Raw genomic sequence first — 18,373 nt, forward strand, 5'->3', positions numbered from 1 at the left:
GCCCAGCATTGAAATCTGTAGCAGTTTGCGGAAGAGTTGCACTTCTGTCGCAATGGACGATTCTCTTCAGTGGTTGTTGGTCCCATTCTTGCAGGATCTTTTTCCGGCTGCAGCGATGTCGGAGATTTGATGTTTTACTGGATTTCTGATATTCGTGATACACTCGTGAAATGTTCGTACGGGAAAATCCCTGCTCCTTCACTACCTCGGAGATGCTGTATCCCATCGCTCGTGCGCCGACTACAACACCGTGTTCAAACTCACTTACATCTTGATAACCTGCTATTGCAGCAGCAGTAACCGATCTAACAACTGTGCCACCAGACACCTGTTCCCTTATACAGGCGTTGCCGACCATAGTGCCATGTACTGCCTGTTTACACATCTCTGCATTTGAATACGCATGCCTATACCAGCTTCTGTGGTTCTTCAGTGTATTACTTCCCTTTTTCGTTCAGTAATTTACAATATAACCTAGTAGACAACTGGTGTGGCACATTTCAAATATGTAGAGTATGTAATATAGCGATATAACATCCTTCGAAAGTAGGAGAAAGCATACTGCACAGGATTAAACGAGAATTGAAAAAGTATCAGACTGTCTGTACCTACTGCTACCGTCACTTTCTGGTAAGAAGATACACAAATCTAGAAATAAATTCAACCTTAAAAAGACTGAAACGCAGCTAATGGTCCTCGCACAAACATTAAATGGTTACTGAATGCATGGAGCCCATAATATCTTTATTATGGAACTGCAGACTTCACGCAACGTAGTTGCGGAGAAACTTCTCCATAATCAATCACATGTGATTGTATGCAATGCCCTGAAGATTATGTCGGAAGAGGAAATCGGGAAAGTAAAAATCTCATTAAACACTGCGCTTGAAAGAATTACAGGGACAGCTATCTGTTCCAATCGCACAATAAAGAAATGAGGTGCAACAAGAAAACTTTATATTTGGGTGTAATGGTAACGACTTCGTGTGGGTCAGTGGCCCAAAGTGCCCTAGTTATCCAACTGGGGGAAGGGGACTTTCAGTAGGATCAGAACCATGCGACGTTTCTGGCGAGCCTTCACATTATTAAGAGGTGAGCTCTAGGTTAAATGAGAATGGAAAAATGCGTTGCCTCACTGGAATTCGATCCCATGAACTATCGGTTTCTAGGTGCATAGTTCACCACTAGACCACCAGGCCTGACTGATGTTTCGGAAATAATGATGAACATGTTGTCAAGGCACGTAACTTCTGCATGACACATGTTGTTGATTTACGTTCTCGGTATGGCAGGAAGAACTGTTGGCAGTATTCTACATGTTTACCCCTTTTCGTTTCTTCAGATTTCCTTTTGGATGTGTGTGGTCGGACTTGTTTTGGTTTGGATGGCGCTTTCTTTAGGTGACAATTTCCCTGTAGGTGCTCTAGTGAGAAACGATTGACTCTGAACGTTTACATTAGCGGAACTACTGGTTGTGCTGATACGTGGGATTCCATGATGGTGTCAGAAACTTTCAGTGATGGTGGAGAAGGGTAAATGAACCAATTTGAAGCAAGTCTGGGAACGACTCCGTTGAAAGTCACCAGCGAAAATCTAATCAGGTTTCACCTTAGCCCCACGCAGCGCTCAGACTAACGACCTCAGCTTCCAGACTTCTCGCTGAACACTCCCAGTACACTCAGATAATAATACCTGTTAATGCATTAGTGATGGCACACTTAAACTGATGGCAGACAGGTTGAAAATCCTAAGTGCAGTAATAGTGAATTCCATTAACTTACAGAAGTTACACAAGCTGCTACATTCACAATAGTTGTTGAAAATTGGGTACCCCAGCGTCAATACAGGCATGGCAACGTTGCACCAACGTCTGTTGTGGCCGCTTCAGTAACCCCAGTATCGCTGGAACAGTCTCAGAGGCAGCGAAAATTCTTGCCAGGAGATCCTCTTCACATTTGTCAGGCGTCTCGTATACAAGGCTTTTCATATAGCCCGACAACAAGAAATCAACTGGGGTGAGATCAGGTGAACGTGCCCACCACGAAATAGGAGCTCCTTGGCTTGTCCACTTTTCAGGAAATGTCTGATCCAAAGGGACGTGGGGCCTCATCTTGTTGGAACCATATCAGTTGACGAATAGTGTTCCTTGGGATTACTTACCAAATAATCTTACACATCAATAGGTAGTTATGAGAGTGTAGACATAAGTGTAGACGTAGATGATCGTTCTATAATAGAGGATTTTCCAGTTCTGGAAACGTATTTTTTGTTCTAAGTATCTGTTGTTATTTATTTGATACTAATTTGCAAGCTATACACTGTGTATCTGCCACTACAGCATCACCCCACTCTTGGGACTGATGGCTACAAGTACAGTTACAAAAGCAACATTACAACGTATGGGCATGATGATAGCGACACTTGTTTGTTAGTCCACAGAGGGAGAAGATGTCTACTTGTGGCAGATGCAGGTGCCAAGGAAGCACTTGCCCCCAGAGTAGCCGTTGAGCTGGGCCACGCAGTAGGTGTTGCATGCCACCGTGTTCACGGCGTCGATGCTGTTGTCACAGGTCCCGCGCTTCATCCTCACCGCACCAGCGCCGGCTGCAAGCACAAGAGAAAACAACAATCACTTGTATACAATAGCCTTAGCGCAGTGTCCAGTCTGCCCTTGTATGGCTACACACTGCAATAATAGTGGTACAGGGAAGTTTCAAAACAGAAAAACCTAATCTTACAGTCACTCTCGGTGTCAGAATACAACTGAGGCAATTGGGCTGAGGCAATTCGGCTTGATACCTTCGATGTCAGAGGGACTTTCCGGCTCTACCCCCCACCCATGTGGAATCCCCACATCTTGGGACTTGTTTGTGGTATGAGATATAACCTGATACCCCAACTATGCCTCTCGCTCAATTGCAATGGGTTCAGGCATAGATACTGAAATAAGACGATGTCTCTCTCACTTCACTGATTTAGGCCAATGGGAAGGATTAATAAGGTGGGAAACCTTTCCCCCATTTCCCTCTTGGTCACTAGGAATCAAGTTTTCCCCTGTCCACTCCTTATTTTATTACAAGTACATTAGCATGAGCCTCATCATTCGAGGTCTGTGCATTGATGTGAAAGGATCATCATGAAGTACTAGGTGGAGACCAGCCACTACCACCAAGCAGAATAAAAAGAATAAGAAGACAGGTAAGTATGGTTAACCTCTTCCACTAACAATTAATTATTATTTACAATTTTGGGATGATTTTTCGCAATTTTACCTAATTTTCAAATACCTGCATTTCCATATATGTAAATATTATGATGGTTACCAATTACCACAGCACATTATTTAATAAATTATGCCGTTATCCTATGTTAAATTTCTGCAATGTGTTGTTGACAACAAATATATTTATACTAAGATTTTAACTGTGAAACAAATACCACAACAAAATATTTTGCTAAATAACACATCTGCATCATCCCTGCATTACTAGTATATGTTACATCATAGTGTATGTTTCAAAATGGGTGCATTGTCCTGTTGACAGAAATACTATAATACAGTGTTGTCATCACATTTCTGTAAGCACTTTTTGTATATGTCATTTAGCTACATTCCCCTAAGTTATCTGAACATTGTATATACCAGGAGTCACTCCAGTTTCCAATTGTTTATTTCTACAGGGCAGAAATGAATCATTGCTTGTGAAGGTTGGACAGACTTTGCAGTAGTGAAATAAGGTTTCAGTTTATACCGGCGCTTCTGTTGAGGTGTCGAGATCATAGTATTGTTCCAACATTTCGCAAAATCGTGCATCACAGTAACCGCCCTTCCACCAGTCACATCAAGCAACAAATTGGCTTACCTCCTATTTGTGCAAGAATACATTACACTCATCGACAGCTAGATTTTGTTTCCAAGGAATTGTTTTGGCTCCATTTAATGATTGCTTTAAAAATTTCGGCTTTTTCTTGGGACAGTACTTCATGGTCGCAGTCTGGCTACCAGCGTCATTCTGTAACTGGTTGGCATGTGGCAAAATTTGGAAGTTTTCATTGCTTGGATACTGTATCTCAGCATTCTATGATCAATCACACAGAGAGAGCTCTTGACAATGCAGCTTTATCTTTGCTACAGAAAGGTTTAAATTCTGCAGCAACTCCCAAGCGTTTGCCAGTCGTTGATTTTATTAGTTCTATCGAACACTCCGTTCCTAAACTACTTCCTGATGCTTGAGAGCAGGAAGTCTGTCATGTATTGACTGGCGTATGTCCGCCCAAGAGAAACTTAACAGCAACTCAGAGGGGTGGTTCAAATGGTTTAAACGGCTCTGAGCACTATGGGACTTAACTTCTAAGATCATCAGTCCCCTAGACCTTAGAACTAATTAAACCTAACTAGCCTAAGGACATCACACACATCCGTGCCTGAGGCAGGGTTCGAACCTGGGACCGTAACGGTCGCGCGGTTCCAGACTGTACTGAGAGGGCTGCTTTACGTTCATTTAGAGTTTGTCCAAGTATTGTTATTTTATCCACAAGCAAATGCAATGCTACAGCTGTTTTGGATAAGCAGGCTTACGTTCAGAAAATGTATTGTTTACTATCTAATACAGTCAGCCTATGAAAAGTGTTGAGTGAAAGACTAACAGCCTCCTGAAGAAAAGTTCATTGTAGTAATAGAGTATCAAGAACCTTAATTGTTACTGTGCTGTCGCTGATAGATTATATCGTCTTCTGAAGATAAACAAGGAAGGAGTTCATCTTCGGACGATTGTAACATTGTTGCTCTGACATACAGTGTGGCAAATACCTAACTACTCAGTTGAGCCCACTAGTAGGGCTGTGTGAGCATCATATAGGTGAATTTCTTATGTCAGTTAGAGAGAATACGTTTGAATGACTCTAATATATCACTTATCTTTGAATGGTTTCCCTCATCATCCACGTCTGTCTGATTCATTATAGTTGAGTGAGATTAGGTTTGGTGTTGGATTAATGAACCTATTTCGATGTGCATTGACTTCTATTTACTTTTTATTCGATGACCAGTACTATGATCAGATAGATGAAGTTGTGATTGGGAAGCCTGTTGTCACCTATTATTGCTAATTTATGTATGAAAGACCCAGCACATTCAACGTAGGCATGACAACTAACAAGCTGTCTCTCCACTTGAACAGCCAGCAACAACTTGTGGCCAAGAAACAGCTGGACCAGCCATTTACTGAGCGCACTGCCCAACACAATGCTCTTCACTTAAGTCACTGCTTCACAGCCTGTGCCATCTGGATCCTTCCTTCGAAAACCAGCTTTTTATTCCTGTAGCCCTCCTGGTCTTAACCTTCGTTAGTCATTGTCCTGGACCCACCTATCCCCTTCCTTGTTCCCACTCCAGCACTACACAGTCTCTGCTCCACCCTCTCTCCATCTCGTTCCTGTATGCTCCCACAAGCAGCACTTCACAGTCTCCCACCTCTACGCTGCTGCCCCTTCCCCTCCCCATCCCAGCCACCTCCTCCTTACCCCCACCACCAAGACTGTTTCTCCCATCATGTGCTGCTGCTCACTGTCTGGCCTCAGCAGCCAGAGACTGTGGTCATGTGCATGTGAGTTGCATTTGCATGAGTGTGTGTGTGTGTGTGTGTGTGTGTGTGTGTTTTGTATTCTTCTAATGAAGACCATTTTGGCTAAAAGCTTACTTGTTTGACAGTCTTTTTGTTGTACTTATCTGAGACCCAACATCTCCACTTTAATGTGAATAGCAATCTATCGTTTTCATAATACTGTCATTATTCCATCCTGGATTTTCCATTGTTAGCTTTAGGGTACAGCAGGATACTCGTATATCACCCCCCATTTGCCGCAGTAACCTTGAAGTAATGTTTTTAATAGACGTCTAGTTTGGTCTGTGTTACATATCACCAAATTTTGGTAAGGTGAATAACGAGATGGAACCTTAGGTACAATATAACTACCCTCTTTAAGAATATATAAGTAGATGTTTCATAATGTTTTCGACAGAAAATACTTACAAAGTATCCTCATCCCTTCAGAACAATTTTAAAATTGTTATGTAATAATTTCAGAAATAGAGCTGCTGATGACAATAAGATAGCTGTATTTGAAAATCAAGAACTCGTAATTTGCTATGCCTCTCGAAGACAATAGTTTTTAAAGATCATGTCTTGGATTCTCTATTGACAAATATAGTCTACAATAGACATGTTGGTACCCTTTTTTTTTATAAATATGATATTGCTGTGTGTGGTACTACTTCCCACCATTAACAAATGTTCCATTAAAAAAACTGCTCCATATACACTGCATCATGATTCTTGAAAAGTAAATTGGTCACAGATAATAACCAGTGTTCCAGCAGAGCAATGGAATCAGATTAATAACAAAGACTTGACCAAGAGGTAGTTTAAATTACGCCAGTCAGTCCCTTTTTTTAGCAGGGCAATGCAGTGTAGGGTACAGCAGCATACTCATATATCACTCCCATTTGCTGCACTAACCTTGAAGTAATGATTTTAATACCGATCTAGTTGGGTCTGTGTGATATGTCACCACATTTTGTTATGCCTCCTGCCATTAGCGAAAATGTCCCATTAAAACCTATGGACTTCTATGGCATAAGCACATACAAAATACAACACTTAATTTTACTACATATCATGTTTATGTTAATTATCTACTCGAGTCATAGGTATACATAATTAAAACTATAGACATACACAGTACAGTTTATAATGCTTTCTTCGTCCTTGTTGTATGGAATGTGTTGTTTTATATATAAGACGAAATAGAAGAGGATGACGAAGATGAAATGGGAGATCTGATACTGCGTGAAGAGTTTGACAGAGCACTGAAAGACCTGAGTCGAAACAAGGCCCCGGGAGTAGACAACATTCCATTAGAACTACTGACAGCCTTGGGAGAGCCAGACCTGACAAAACTCTACCATCTGGTGAGCAAAATGTATGAGACAGTCGAAATACCCTCAGACTTCAAGAAGAATATAATAATTCCAATCCCAAAGAAAGCAGGCGTTGACAGATGTGAAAATTACCGAACTATCAGATTAATAAGTCACGGATACAAAATACTAACGCGAATTCTTTACATAAGAATGGAAACACTGGTAGAAGCCGACCTTGGGGAAGATCAGTTTGGATTCTGTAGAAATATGGGAACATGTGAGGCAATACTGACCCTACGACTTATTTTAGAAGCTAGATTAAGAAAAGGCAAACCTATGTTTCTAGCATTTGTAAACTTAGAGAAACCTTTTGACAATGTTGACTGGAATACTCTCTTTCAAATTGTGAAGGTGGCAGGAGTAAAATACAGGGATCGAAGGGCTATTTACAATTTGTACAGAAACCAGATGGCAGTTATCAGAGTCGAGGGACATGAAAGGGAAGCAGTGGTTGGGAAGGGAGTGAGACAGGGTTGTAGCCTCTCCCCAATGTTGTTCAATCGGTATATTGAGCAAGCAGTACAGGAAACAAAAGAAAAATTCGGAGTAGGTATTAAAATCCATGCAGAAGAAATAAAAACTTTAAGATTCGCTGATGACATTGTAATTCTGTCAGAGACAGCAAAGGACTTGGGAGAGCAGTTGAACGGAATGGACAGTGTCTTAAAAGGAGGATATAAGATGAACATCAAGAAAAGCAAACCGAGGATAATGGAATGTAGTCGAATTAAGTCGGGTGATGCTAAGGGAATTAGATTAGGGAATGAGACACTTAAAGTAGTAAAGGAGTTTTGCTATTTGGGGAGCAAAATAACTGATGATGGTCGAAGTAGAGAGGATATAAAATGTAGAATGTAGATTGGCAATGGCAAGGAAAGCGTTTCTGAAGAAGAGAAATTTGTTAACATCGAGTATAGATTTAAGTGTCCGGAAGTCGTTTCTGAAAGTATATGTATGGAGTGTAGCCATGTATGGAAGTGAAACATGGACGATAACTAGTTTGGACAAGAAGAGAATAGAAGCTTTCGTAATGTGGCGCTACAGAAGAATGCTGAAGATTAGATGGGTAGATCACATAACTAATGAGGAGGTACTGAATCGGATTGGGGAGAAGAGAAGTTTGTGGCACAACTTGACTAGAAGAAGGGATCGGTTGGTAGGACATGTTCTGAGGCATCAAGGGATCACAACTTTAGTATTGGAGGGCAACGTGGAGGGTAAAAATCGTATAAGGAGACCAAGAGATGAATACACTAAGCAGATTTAGAAGGATGTAGGCTGCAGTAGGTACTGGGAGATGAAGAAGCTTGCACAGGATAGAGTAGTATGGAGAGCTGCATCAAACCAGTCTCAGGTCTGAAGACCACAATAGCAACATATTTAAGACAGCCATCAAGAAGTCGTAATTTGCTGTGCATCTTGAGGACAATAGTTTTTAATGATCAGCATACTGGAGTAGGTAGAATTATAGCTCTACATGGCAATGATCAAAGAAACCTTTAATTGTAATTATATTGTGCTTAGTACAATATCTACATGATATCAGATATCGTTCCCAAATAAAAACAGATCGAGCTCCTCCCTTCCACAATGTCTTGGAGTCTCTATTAACAAATATAGTCTACAATAGACATGTTGATACCCTTTTTTTAAAATACGGTATTGCTGTGTGTGGTTCTACCACCCACCATTAACAAATGTTCCATTAAATAAACTGCTCCATATACACTGCATCATGATTCTGAAAAGTAAATTGGTCACAGATAATATCCAGTGTTCCAGCAGAGCAATGGAATCAGATTAATAACAAAGACTTGACCAAGAGGTGGTTTAAATTACGCCAGTCAGTCCTATTTTTTAGAAAGGTAATGCTGTGTAGCGTAGAGCAACATACTCATATATTACTCCCATTTACTGCACTAACCTTAAAGTAATTTTTTTAATACTGATCTAGTCAGGTGTGTGTGATATGTCACCGCATTTTGTTGTGCCTCCTGCCATTACCAAAAATGGTCCATTAAAAAGTATAGACTTCTATGGCATAAAACACATACAAAATACAACACTAATGTTTACAACATATCATGTTTATGTTAATTATCTCCTCTGGGTAATAGGTATACATAATTAAGACTATAGGCATACACAGCACGGTTTATAATGCATTCTTGGTCCTGATTGTATGGAATGTATTGTTTTATACACAAGACAGCCATCAACTCCTATGTGTCTACGTTGATTCTCCTTGTTCTATGGATAAGACTTTTTACTGACTCGTTCAGTCTCTGCAATACACCACCTAGGTGCTCATGAAACAATCGTGGGCTATTCTGCCTCGTTTTGCTCTGCATGAGAGCGTACTTTGTTGCTCCAATGCGGATTTGCTCGTTAACCCTTTGTGATACCAAACAAAAAGCACTAGATCCCCACATGCTAAAGATAACTTAGTCGTATGCAGTAATTGCTTTACCCGAATGCAACAAAATATCGTAAACAAGTTACACCCAAGAGTTCATGAATCGTGGTATTGTGTAGACAGAATCCAAAATGTGTTTCTCCAGCTTTTTAATAATATGGCGTCTAAGGATAACTTATTTATCGTCAATATGAGGCTGTTACAGTGTTCCATTAGGACGCTCTTGTTATAGCGACTAGTTTCTCTTTGCAACAAGAGTGCATTAGTTTATTTAAAAAGATAATAATAATAGATAACAGTAAATGTGAAGCATCGAACTATGGGACACGTACAGGCACTAGGTGGCTGTTACAGGTAGCATTACTGCCTCAGATAGGAATGGCTCTGACATGACATGGCACCTCCAGCATTCTAACTTGCTGCACAGCACTATGATTAAGTACTGTCATATGGCTGTTTCAGAGTAACTCCAAATGAGTATCTATAATGCAATGTGAACCACCCATAAAACCGACTTATCTTGTACATTCCTCATGTCTGAGATATCATGTAAAAGGTCAAAGTTCTTTGTAAGTCATAGAAAGTCATCAGGTAAAACCGAAATCATATGTGGCGTTCCACAATGAAGTGTTAAAGGCTCTTTGCTGTTTCTAACTTACTTAAAAGATTTAGGAGACAATCTGAGCATCCACCTTTGATTGCGAACAGATGAAGCTGTCATTTAACATCTAGTAAAATCATCAGAATATCAAAACCAATTGCAAAATGATTTAGACAAGACATTTATAATGTGCGAAAAGTGCCAATTGACCTTAAATAAAGAAAGTGTGAAGTCATCTACATGAGTACTGCAAGGAATCCGTTAAATTTCAGTTTCATTGTTAATCACGCGAGGCTGAAACCTATTAATTCAACTACATACCTAGAAAAGACAATTTCAAACAATTTTAAGGGGCAGCTCGGTTTGTGTTATCGCGAAATAGGGGACTCTCATGAATATAGTACGTGAGCTGGAGTGGAAATCGTTAAAACAAAGGCATTTTTCTCTGCGGCAATATCTTTTCACGAAATTCCGATCACCAGCTCTCTCCTGTGAATACGATAGTATTTTGTTGAAATACACCTACATGAGGAAAAAAGATCATTGTAATAAAATAACAGAAAGCAGAGTTCACACAGATCAAATTGTTCGTTTTTCCCGAATGCTTTTCGAGAGTGAAATGCTACAGAACTAGAGTGTAAGTCTTTTAATGAACCCTCTGCCACGTACTAAAACGTGAATTGCACAGTAGCCTTGTAGTTGAATACACATGTGGTATATAGTAACGGTTCCGTCACTTACAGTGTTTTACATTCATCCACAGGCAGGTGGTGACCTAACACGAAAATGAGTACAATGCGGTTATCAGCATCAAGTTTTGATATTCACTCATTAACCACGTCTTCCCCACTTTTTCCTTTTCTCCACATTTCACATTTTTCCCATATTTTCCATCTTTTTTTCCTATGAGTACCGTAATTGTATAAGATTACTTATGCTCTTATTGGCTAGGTTACCATGTTTCCTATGCAACCGATACGGATATCTATTGTGGCAGCAAACTAAGAGTTCTACTAAGTGTGTGCAAGATAACTTTTTCCACATCTTTCAAAGATCATACCAGAAAATAAAACTTTCCTCAACACATAATGCTAACTACCAATAGTCACTCCATACAATTTGACACTAAATTCATGGCCATTTAATGGTGATTAGTTTTATCGAAGGAAGTGTTAAGATCATACTGTAACCATAGCCATCATATTATTGACCTAGGTTGGGTTGTGTAGAGAAAAATAAGTACTTTAACGACAGTCTTTATTTTCGACAGTTTATATTAAAAATGTATAAAAATATATAATAAAATGATAACATTTATTACAAAGTTGTCTTTTTCAGCAAAATTGTTCTTTCTGCAGCAGAAACAGATTTCCAGCACACAACACACATAGAAAGGAGACGTGTACATTAAATGCAAGCAGTAGTATGTCCTTCACCCATCTCTCCCTGGAAACAGATTTTACGCAGACAAGCGTCATCGAAAACTTTCACACTCCCTTGTAGTTGTGATGCTGCTTTTGGGATAAAAATTTTGTCAGTTTTCAGAAGACTTGAGGTAAGTTGAATATTGGTTACACCCTCCGTAGTAATTATTGCCTCTCTTTTCTGACACACATTATCTACAAATTTTTACCCTTAGCAAGAAACACAAACAACCACACTCAAACAGTGTGTTCAAACTATGGATTGTGTGTTTCTCAACCCTCCACCACAATGGAAAACGCATGGTCTGATCTCCGCTTGCAGAATAAAAGAATCCGTCTTCACTTAGTTTGGTTGAGCAGAGAAAATCTCCAGTGCAGCCAAGAATCGAACCCAGTCCCTCCTTGGCATTCTGTTATGCTGACCACTCAACTATGGAGGCGCACTGCAAATGAATGACCACGTCATCTGTGTCCTATACTACGCAACATGTAGGAATGTGTAGGTGACAGTAACACCAGCACTAATAACAGGATGTGCATGTTTGTGCCATCTGATAGCTGCGCAGTACAACAGTGAAGTTATTTGCAGCTAGCCACCACTAGGTAGGAATGCGTATTGAGAATGGTAGCAGGAAAGAATAATCCTTGTCAAACATGTGTAAATAAGACAAACTTGTGTTAACTGCATTTAATGCATCTTGTGATGTCATAATGTAAATCTGTTTGTGAAAATATTATTAATTGTATAGAAACATGTACAATCCGTTTGTAATACGGAAAGGGAGTTTAGGTAGAAATCGTGTTATGAAAATGTATTAATAACTTGTATATGTATAGTTGGCAACACAGCCAAGAACAATGAATGCAGAATATAACTTTGTGATTGATTTTTTGGCGTGTTTCAACCTTACAAGGCAATGTTGTGAGACATGGCTGACGAGACAGTGAGTGGTGAGGTTAAGTTTGGATTGCAAATTACGAAATAATGTGAAGTGAAGTAAGACAATATTCGCCGACTTTAAGTGCAATTATTGTGACATGTTATTGTCATGAAATAACATTTTCAAAGGGCTATGTTTAACAGCTGTGTTGTGTGCAGCGTATTTACATTGCACATCCCAACGACAGAATGGTACGGAAAGCTGACTTCTCTATGTGTGGGCTGGCAAATAGCTTTGCGGTAACAATTAAGTCGACTGGAGGTCGTTAATTTTTGCTAAACCACATTTCAAGACTGTGGCCACCCAAATAATGTGCCTTTCCAATCTAAGTGTACCATTCTTCAATTGTACTACAGTTGGACTGTCTCAAATGTTATCAAAACGTTCAGAACAGTAAATACCGCTGACTCTTCTCTCTTGTGATATACATGGTGTGATTCAAAAGTTTCAAGACTTAGCTCAAACTAGAAATTTATTGAACATGTAAGTACAGCGGACTAAATTTCTTCAAAATACGATCCTTCAGCATCAACACAGCGCTGCCAGCTCGTCTTCCACTGTTCATAGCCCTTCTGGAAGGCCTCGGGAGCCATGCTGTCAAGGGCTCTCGTCGAAGCCTGCTGGATGGCGTCGATGGAGTCGAATCGCTTCCATTTTAGGCCTGTCTTGATTCGGGGGAAGAGGAAAAAGTCACTTGGAGTCAAGTTGGGGCTGTAGGGTGGCTGCGGCAGTGTTGTCACGCTGGACTTGACCAAAACTTCGTCGGCGGCGCGCGACGTGTGGGCGGGCGCGTTGTCGTCGTGGAGAATCCAATCGCCCTCGATCGCCGGGCGGACAAGGCGAACTCGATTCCTCAAGCGGCGGAGCACTCCAGCGTAATAGTCACCTGTGACAGTCCGTCCAAGAGCAACAAACTCCTTGTGAATCACTCCCTTACTATCTCTAACATTGCTGAGGCCATTGTTGAACGTTTGTGCCACATCAAAACCACTGCACGGGACATGGCTTCTTCCTTAAAGGCCTCTTGAATCATACCGAGAGTCTCTGTGGCGGTTTTGTTCAGTTGCTCCAAGTGCTGCTCCATTTTCGCCTCTCCCACTTTTCGACCAAGGTCAATGACATGCACTCACACTGCAGCGACGCACGCTCTCCAGGGCTCCACAGGCAACTGCCGCAGCCTCAGTTCCAGACCCTCCACTACTTCCCCCACCTGGCGGAACCAGTCCGCACGTGCTCTTCTAGTCAGAAATGAATCAGTCTTGAAACTTCTGAATCACACCTTGCAAAAATTAGGAAATGTGCAATAAATATTTGATATGACGAGTGACTGTTAATTATTATAGTATCCTAGTAGTACAGAGTTGTTCAGATTTTCTCGGGAATTTAAAGAAACTAATGTTACTATTATAAAATTATTGTTACAGAAAGCTCAAAGAGTACTAGTAAAATAGATAAGGAACAGAAAAAGGGCTGTAGCACACCTTGGGGAACGTCAGAAATCACTTCTGTTTTGCTCGATGACTTTCTGTCAATTCTACAAACTGTGACCTCTCTGACAGGCAACCACAAATCCAGACACATAACCGAGACGATATTCCATAAGCACGCAGTTTCACTACAAGCTGCTTGTGTGGTACAATGAAGTATTTATTCTACAGATAGTAACAACGGAAAAAGCGCAAATACTCAGCTTCTACATCCACATCTACATCCATACTCCGCAAGTTACCTGACGGTGTGTGGCGGAGGGTACAATGAGTGCCTCTATCGGTTCTCCCTTCTGTTCCAGTCTCGTATTGTTCGTGGAAAGAAGGATTGTCAGTATGCCTGTGTGGGCTCTAATCTCTCTGATTTTATCCTCACGGTCTCTTCGCGAGATATACGTAGGAGGGAGCAATATACTGCTCGACTCCTCTGTGAAGGTATGTTCTCGAAACTTCAACAAAAGCCCGTACCGAGCTACTGAGCGTCCCTCCTGCAGAGTCTTCCACTGTAGTTTATCTGTCATCTCCGTAACGCTTTCGCGATTACTAAATGATCCTGTAACGAAGCGCGCTGCTCTCCGTTGGATCTTCTCTATCTCTTCTATCAACCCTATCTGGTACGGATCCCACACTGCTGAGCAGTATTCTAGCAGTGGGCGAACAAGCGTACTGTAACCTACTTCCTTTCTTTTCGGATTGCGTTTCCTTAGGATTCTTCCAATGAATCTCAGTCTCGCATCTGCTTTACCGACGATCAACTTTACATGATCATTCCATTTTAAATCACTCCTAATGCCTACTCCCAGATAATTTATGGAATTAACTGCTTCCAGTTGCTGACCTGCTATATTGTAGCTAAATGATACGGGATTTTTCTTTCTATGTATTCGCAGCACATTACGCTTGTCTACATTGAGATTCAATTGCCATTCCCTGCACCGTGCGTCAATTCGCTGCGTTTCAATACAATTTTCCGTTGTTACAATCTCTCGATATACCACAGCATCATCCGCAAAAAGCCTCAGTGAACTTAAGATGTCATCCACAAGGTCATTTATGTATATTGTTAATAGCAACGGTCCTACGACACTCCCCTGCGGCACACCTGAAATCACTCTTACTTCGGAAGACTTCTCTCCATTGAGAATGACATGCTGCGTTCTGTTATCTAGGAACTCTTCAATACAATCACACAATTGGTCTGATAGTTCATATGCTCTTACTTTGTTCATTAAACGACTGTGGGGAACTGTATCGAACGCCTTGCGGAAGTCAAGAAACACAGCATCCACCTGTGAACCCGTGTCTATGGCCATCTGATTCTCGTGGACGAATAGCGCGAGCTGGGTTTCACACGACCGTCTTTTTCCAAACTCATGCTGATTCCTACAGAGTAGATTTCTAGTCTCCAGAAAAGTCATTATACTCGAACCTAATACATGTTCAAAAATTCTACAACTGATAGACGTTAGAGATATAGGTCTATAGTCCTGCACATCTGTTCGACGTCCCTTCTTGAAAACGGGGATGACCTGTGCCCTTTTCCAATCCTTTGGAACGCTACGCTCTTCTAGAGACCTACGGTACACCGCTGCAAGAAGGGGGGCAAGTTCCTTCGCGTACCCTGTGTAAAATCGAACTGGTATCCCATCAGGTCCAGCGGCCTTTCCTCTTTTGAGCGATTTTGTTTCTCTATCCCTCTGTCGTCTGTTTCAATATCTACCATTCTGTCATCTGTGCGACAATCTAGAGAAGGAACTACAGTGCAGTCTTCCTCTGTGAAACAGTTTTGGAAAAAGACATTTAGTATTTCGGCCTTTAGTCTGTCAACCTCTATTTCAGTACCATTTTGGTCACAGAGTATCTGGACATTTTCTTTTGATCGACCAACCGCTTTGACTTAAGACCAAAATTTCTTAGGATTTTCTGCCAAGTCAGTACATAGAACTTTACTTTCGAATTCACTGAACGCCTCTCGCATAGCCCTCCTCACACTACATTTCGCTTCGCGTAATTTTTGTTTGTCTGCAAGGCTTTGGCTATGTTTATGTTTGCTGTGAAGTTCCCTTTGCTTCCTCAGCAGTTTTCTAACTCGGTTGTTGTACCACGGTAACTCTTTTCCATCTCTTACGATCTTGCTTGGCACATACTCATCTAACGCATATTGTACGATGGTTTTGAACTTTGTCCAGTGATCCTCAACACTATCTGTACTTGAGACAAAACTTTTGTGTTGAGCCATCAGGTACTCTGAAATCTGCTTTTTGTCGCTTTTGCTAAACAGAAAAATCTTCCTACCTTTTTTAATACTTCTATTTACGGCTGAAATCATCGATGCAGTAACCGCTTTATGATCGCTGACTCCCTGTTCTTCGTTAACTGTTTCAAATAGTTCGGGTCTGTTTGTCAACAGAAGCCCTAATATGTTATCGCCACGAGTCTGTTTAACTGCTCAAGGTAGTTTTCAGATAAAGCACTTAAAAAAATTTCACTGGATTCTTTGTCCCTGTCACCCCTTATGAACGTTCGAGTCTCCCAGTAATATCCGGCAAATTAAAATCTCCACCCAGAACTATAACATGGTGGGGAAATCTACTCGAAATATTTTCCAACTTCCTGTTCAAATGTTCCTTTACTGAGGAACACACAGATGTATTGTCCCAGTTCACTTCTGGCACCACTGCAAATATGAGTGATGGAGATATCAGTGTCTGTGGTGTTGAGAAACAGCTGAAATGGAGAAATTAAGGAAACCACCAGGTCCTGAGAGAGTCCCTGTCAGATTTCACACAGAATTTAGAGCTGAGTTATATCTCAAGATACCACAGATTCTTTGCATAAAAGACTGTGCCCAGTGATTGGAAGAAAATATAGATCACACCTATCCACATGAAGGGTATCAGGGCCGCGGTGGCCGTGCGGTTCTAGGCGCTCCAGTCCGGAACCGCGCTGCTGCTACGGTCGCAGGTTCGAATCCTGCCTCGGGCATGGGTGTGTGTGATGTCCTTAGGTTAGTTAGGTTTAAGTAGTTCTAAGTTCTAGGGGACTGATGACCACGGCAGTTGAGTCCCATAGTGCCCAGAGCCATTTGAACCATTTTTTGAAGGGTATTAGACGTGATCCACAAAACTGTCATCCAATACCATTGTTAACCATTTATTATAGAATCCTAGACGATGTTCTTAGCTCAAGCATAACGAGGTATCTCGACGGGGCGTCCTCCTCCATGACAGCCAGTACGGATACTGAAAACATTGATCATCTGAAACCCAATCGCACTTTTCTCACATGACGTCCTGAAAGCCACGAATTTCTCGATTTCCATAAAACGTTTCACTTGGTACCATATCAACACTTACCATCAATGCTACCATCTAATGGGGTATCAAGCGAAGTTTATGATTCGACTGAGGGCTTTCCTTGTTTGGGAGGACACAGCATGTTACCTTGGACGCAGAGTCCTCAACATATGTAGCAGTAACTTCAGGTGTTTCCCAGAGAAGAACATGAACATGTTGTATGCTAACGATCCAGTGGACAACAGCAACAGTAACCTGGGACGTTTCACAGTTATCTGTAATGAATTAGTGTCTGCACGAATGTTCAGTTAGATCTTCATAAAACTTCAAAGTGGGGCAAACATATTTAACTTGTCTTAAAAGCTCATAAATGTTAAATTGTGCACTATAAAAACGAAAAACAAACCATAGCACCGTGTCAAAGTTGGAATCGATCAGCTCATGCAAATATTTATGAGTAACACTTTGTTGGGATATTAAATGGAACGATCACATAGGCTGAATTGGAGGTAAAGCAGATGGCAGACTTTGTCTACAAGTGCAACACTGAGGAAAAGTAATCATTGTACAGAGGACACTGCTAACAAATCACTCATATGACTACTATAGAATGTTGCTCAAGTCTGCAGGACCTGTCCCAAGTACCACAACAGGTGATATTGAACATATACAGACGAGGCCAGCACTAATGACCACACTCTTGTTTGAACCATGGGGGAGTACCATGGGTATGCTGAAGAAACCGAAATGGCAAGCTTTTTTAAATTTGAACTATAGCACAAAAGCCTCCTTAATTAGTTACGAATACAGCTTTAAGTGACAAGTTTAGTAATACATGATAACTGAGAAAGCGTACTTATGAAGTTTCAAGCACTGGCTTTAAATGATGACTTTAGGAATATACTACAACCCTGTATGTATTGCTCCAGTATGGATTGTGAGGACAAAGTTATATCAATTACAGCGCGCAGAGAGGTATTTAAACAGTCATACTTTCTGAATTCCATACGTGAATGGAATGGGAAGAGGCTCTAACAACTCGTAAAATGGGAAGTGCCTTCTGCCATGCAATCGACAGCTTTTGCTGCGTGTAGATGTATATGTAGTTGTAGATGGAGCGTTGGTACATGATACACATCTATAGGATAATACTGTGGGCAATCCTACAGTTAAACATAGACTGTCACCTCTCTTTGACGGTACCCGTCACACTCTTGAGTATACCC

The 18,373-nt window shown here is 41.0% G+C and overlaps 1 long non-coding RNA gene across 1 annotated transcript in view; it reads right to left on the reverse strand.

Moving 5' to 3' along the window:
* Nucleotides 1-2,264: 2,264 nt before the first annotated feature.
* Nucleotides 2,265-18,373, reverse strand: part of LOC124720388 — a 67,798-nt gene continuing 51,689 nt past the window's right edge. Inside the window, exon 2 of the long non-coding RNA XR_007006146.1 lies at nt 2,265-2,604. This is a non-coding gene — a long non-coding RNA (uncharacterized LOC124720388). The remainder of the gene's footprint in view (nt 2,605-18,373) is intronic.

Source organism: Schistocerca piceifrons, chromosome 11, assembly GCF_021461385.2.
Source record: "Schistocerca piceifrons isolate TAMUIC-IGC-003096 chromosome 11, iqSchPice1.1, whole genome shotgun sequence".
In the NCBI taxonomy this organism is placed as follows: domain Eukaryota; kingdom Metazoa; phylum Arthropoda; class Insecta; order Orthoptera; family Acrididae; genus Schistocerca; species Schistocerca piceifrons.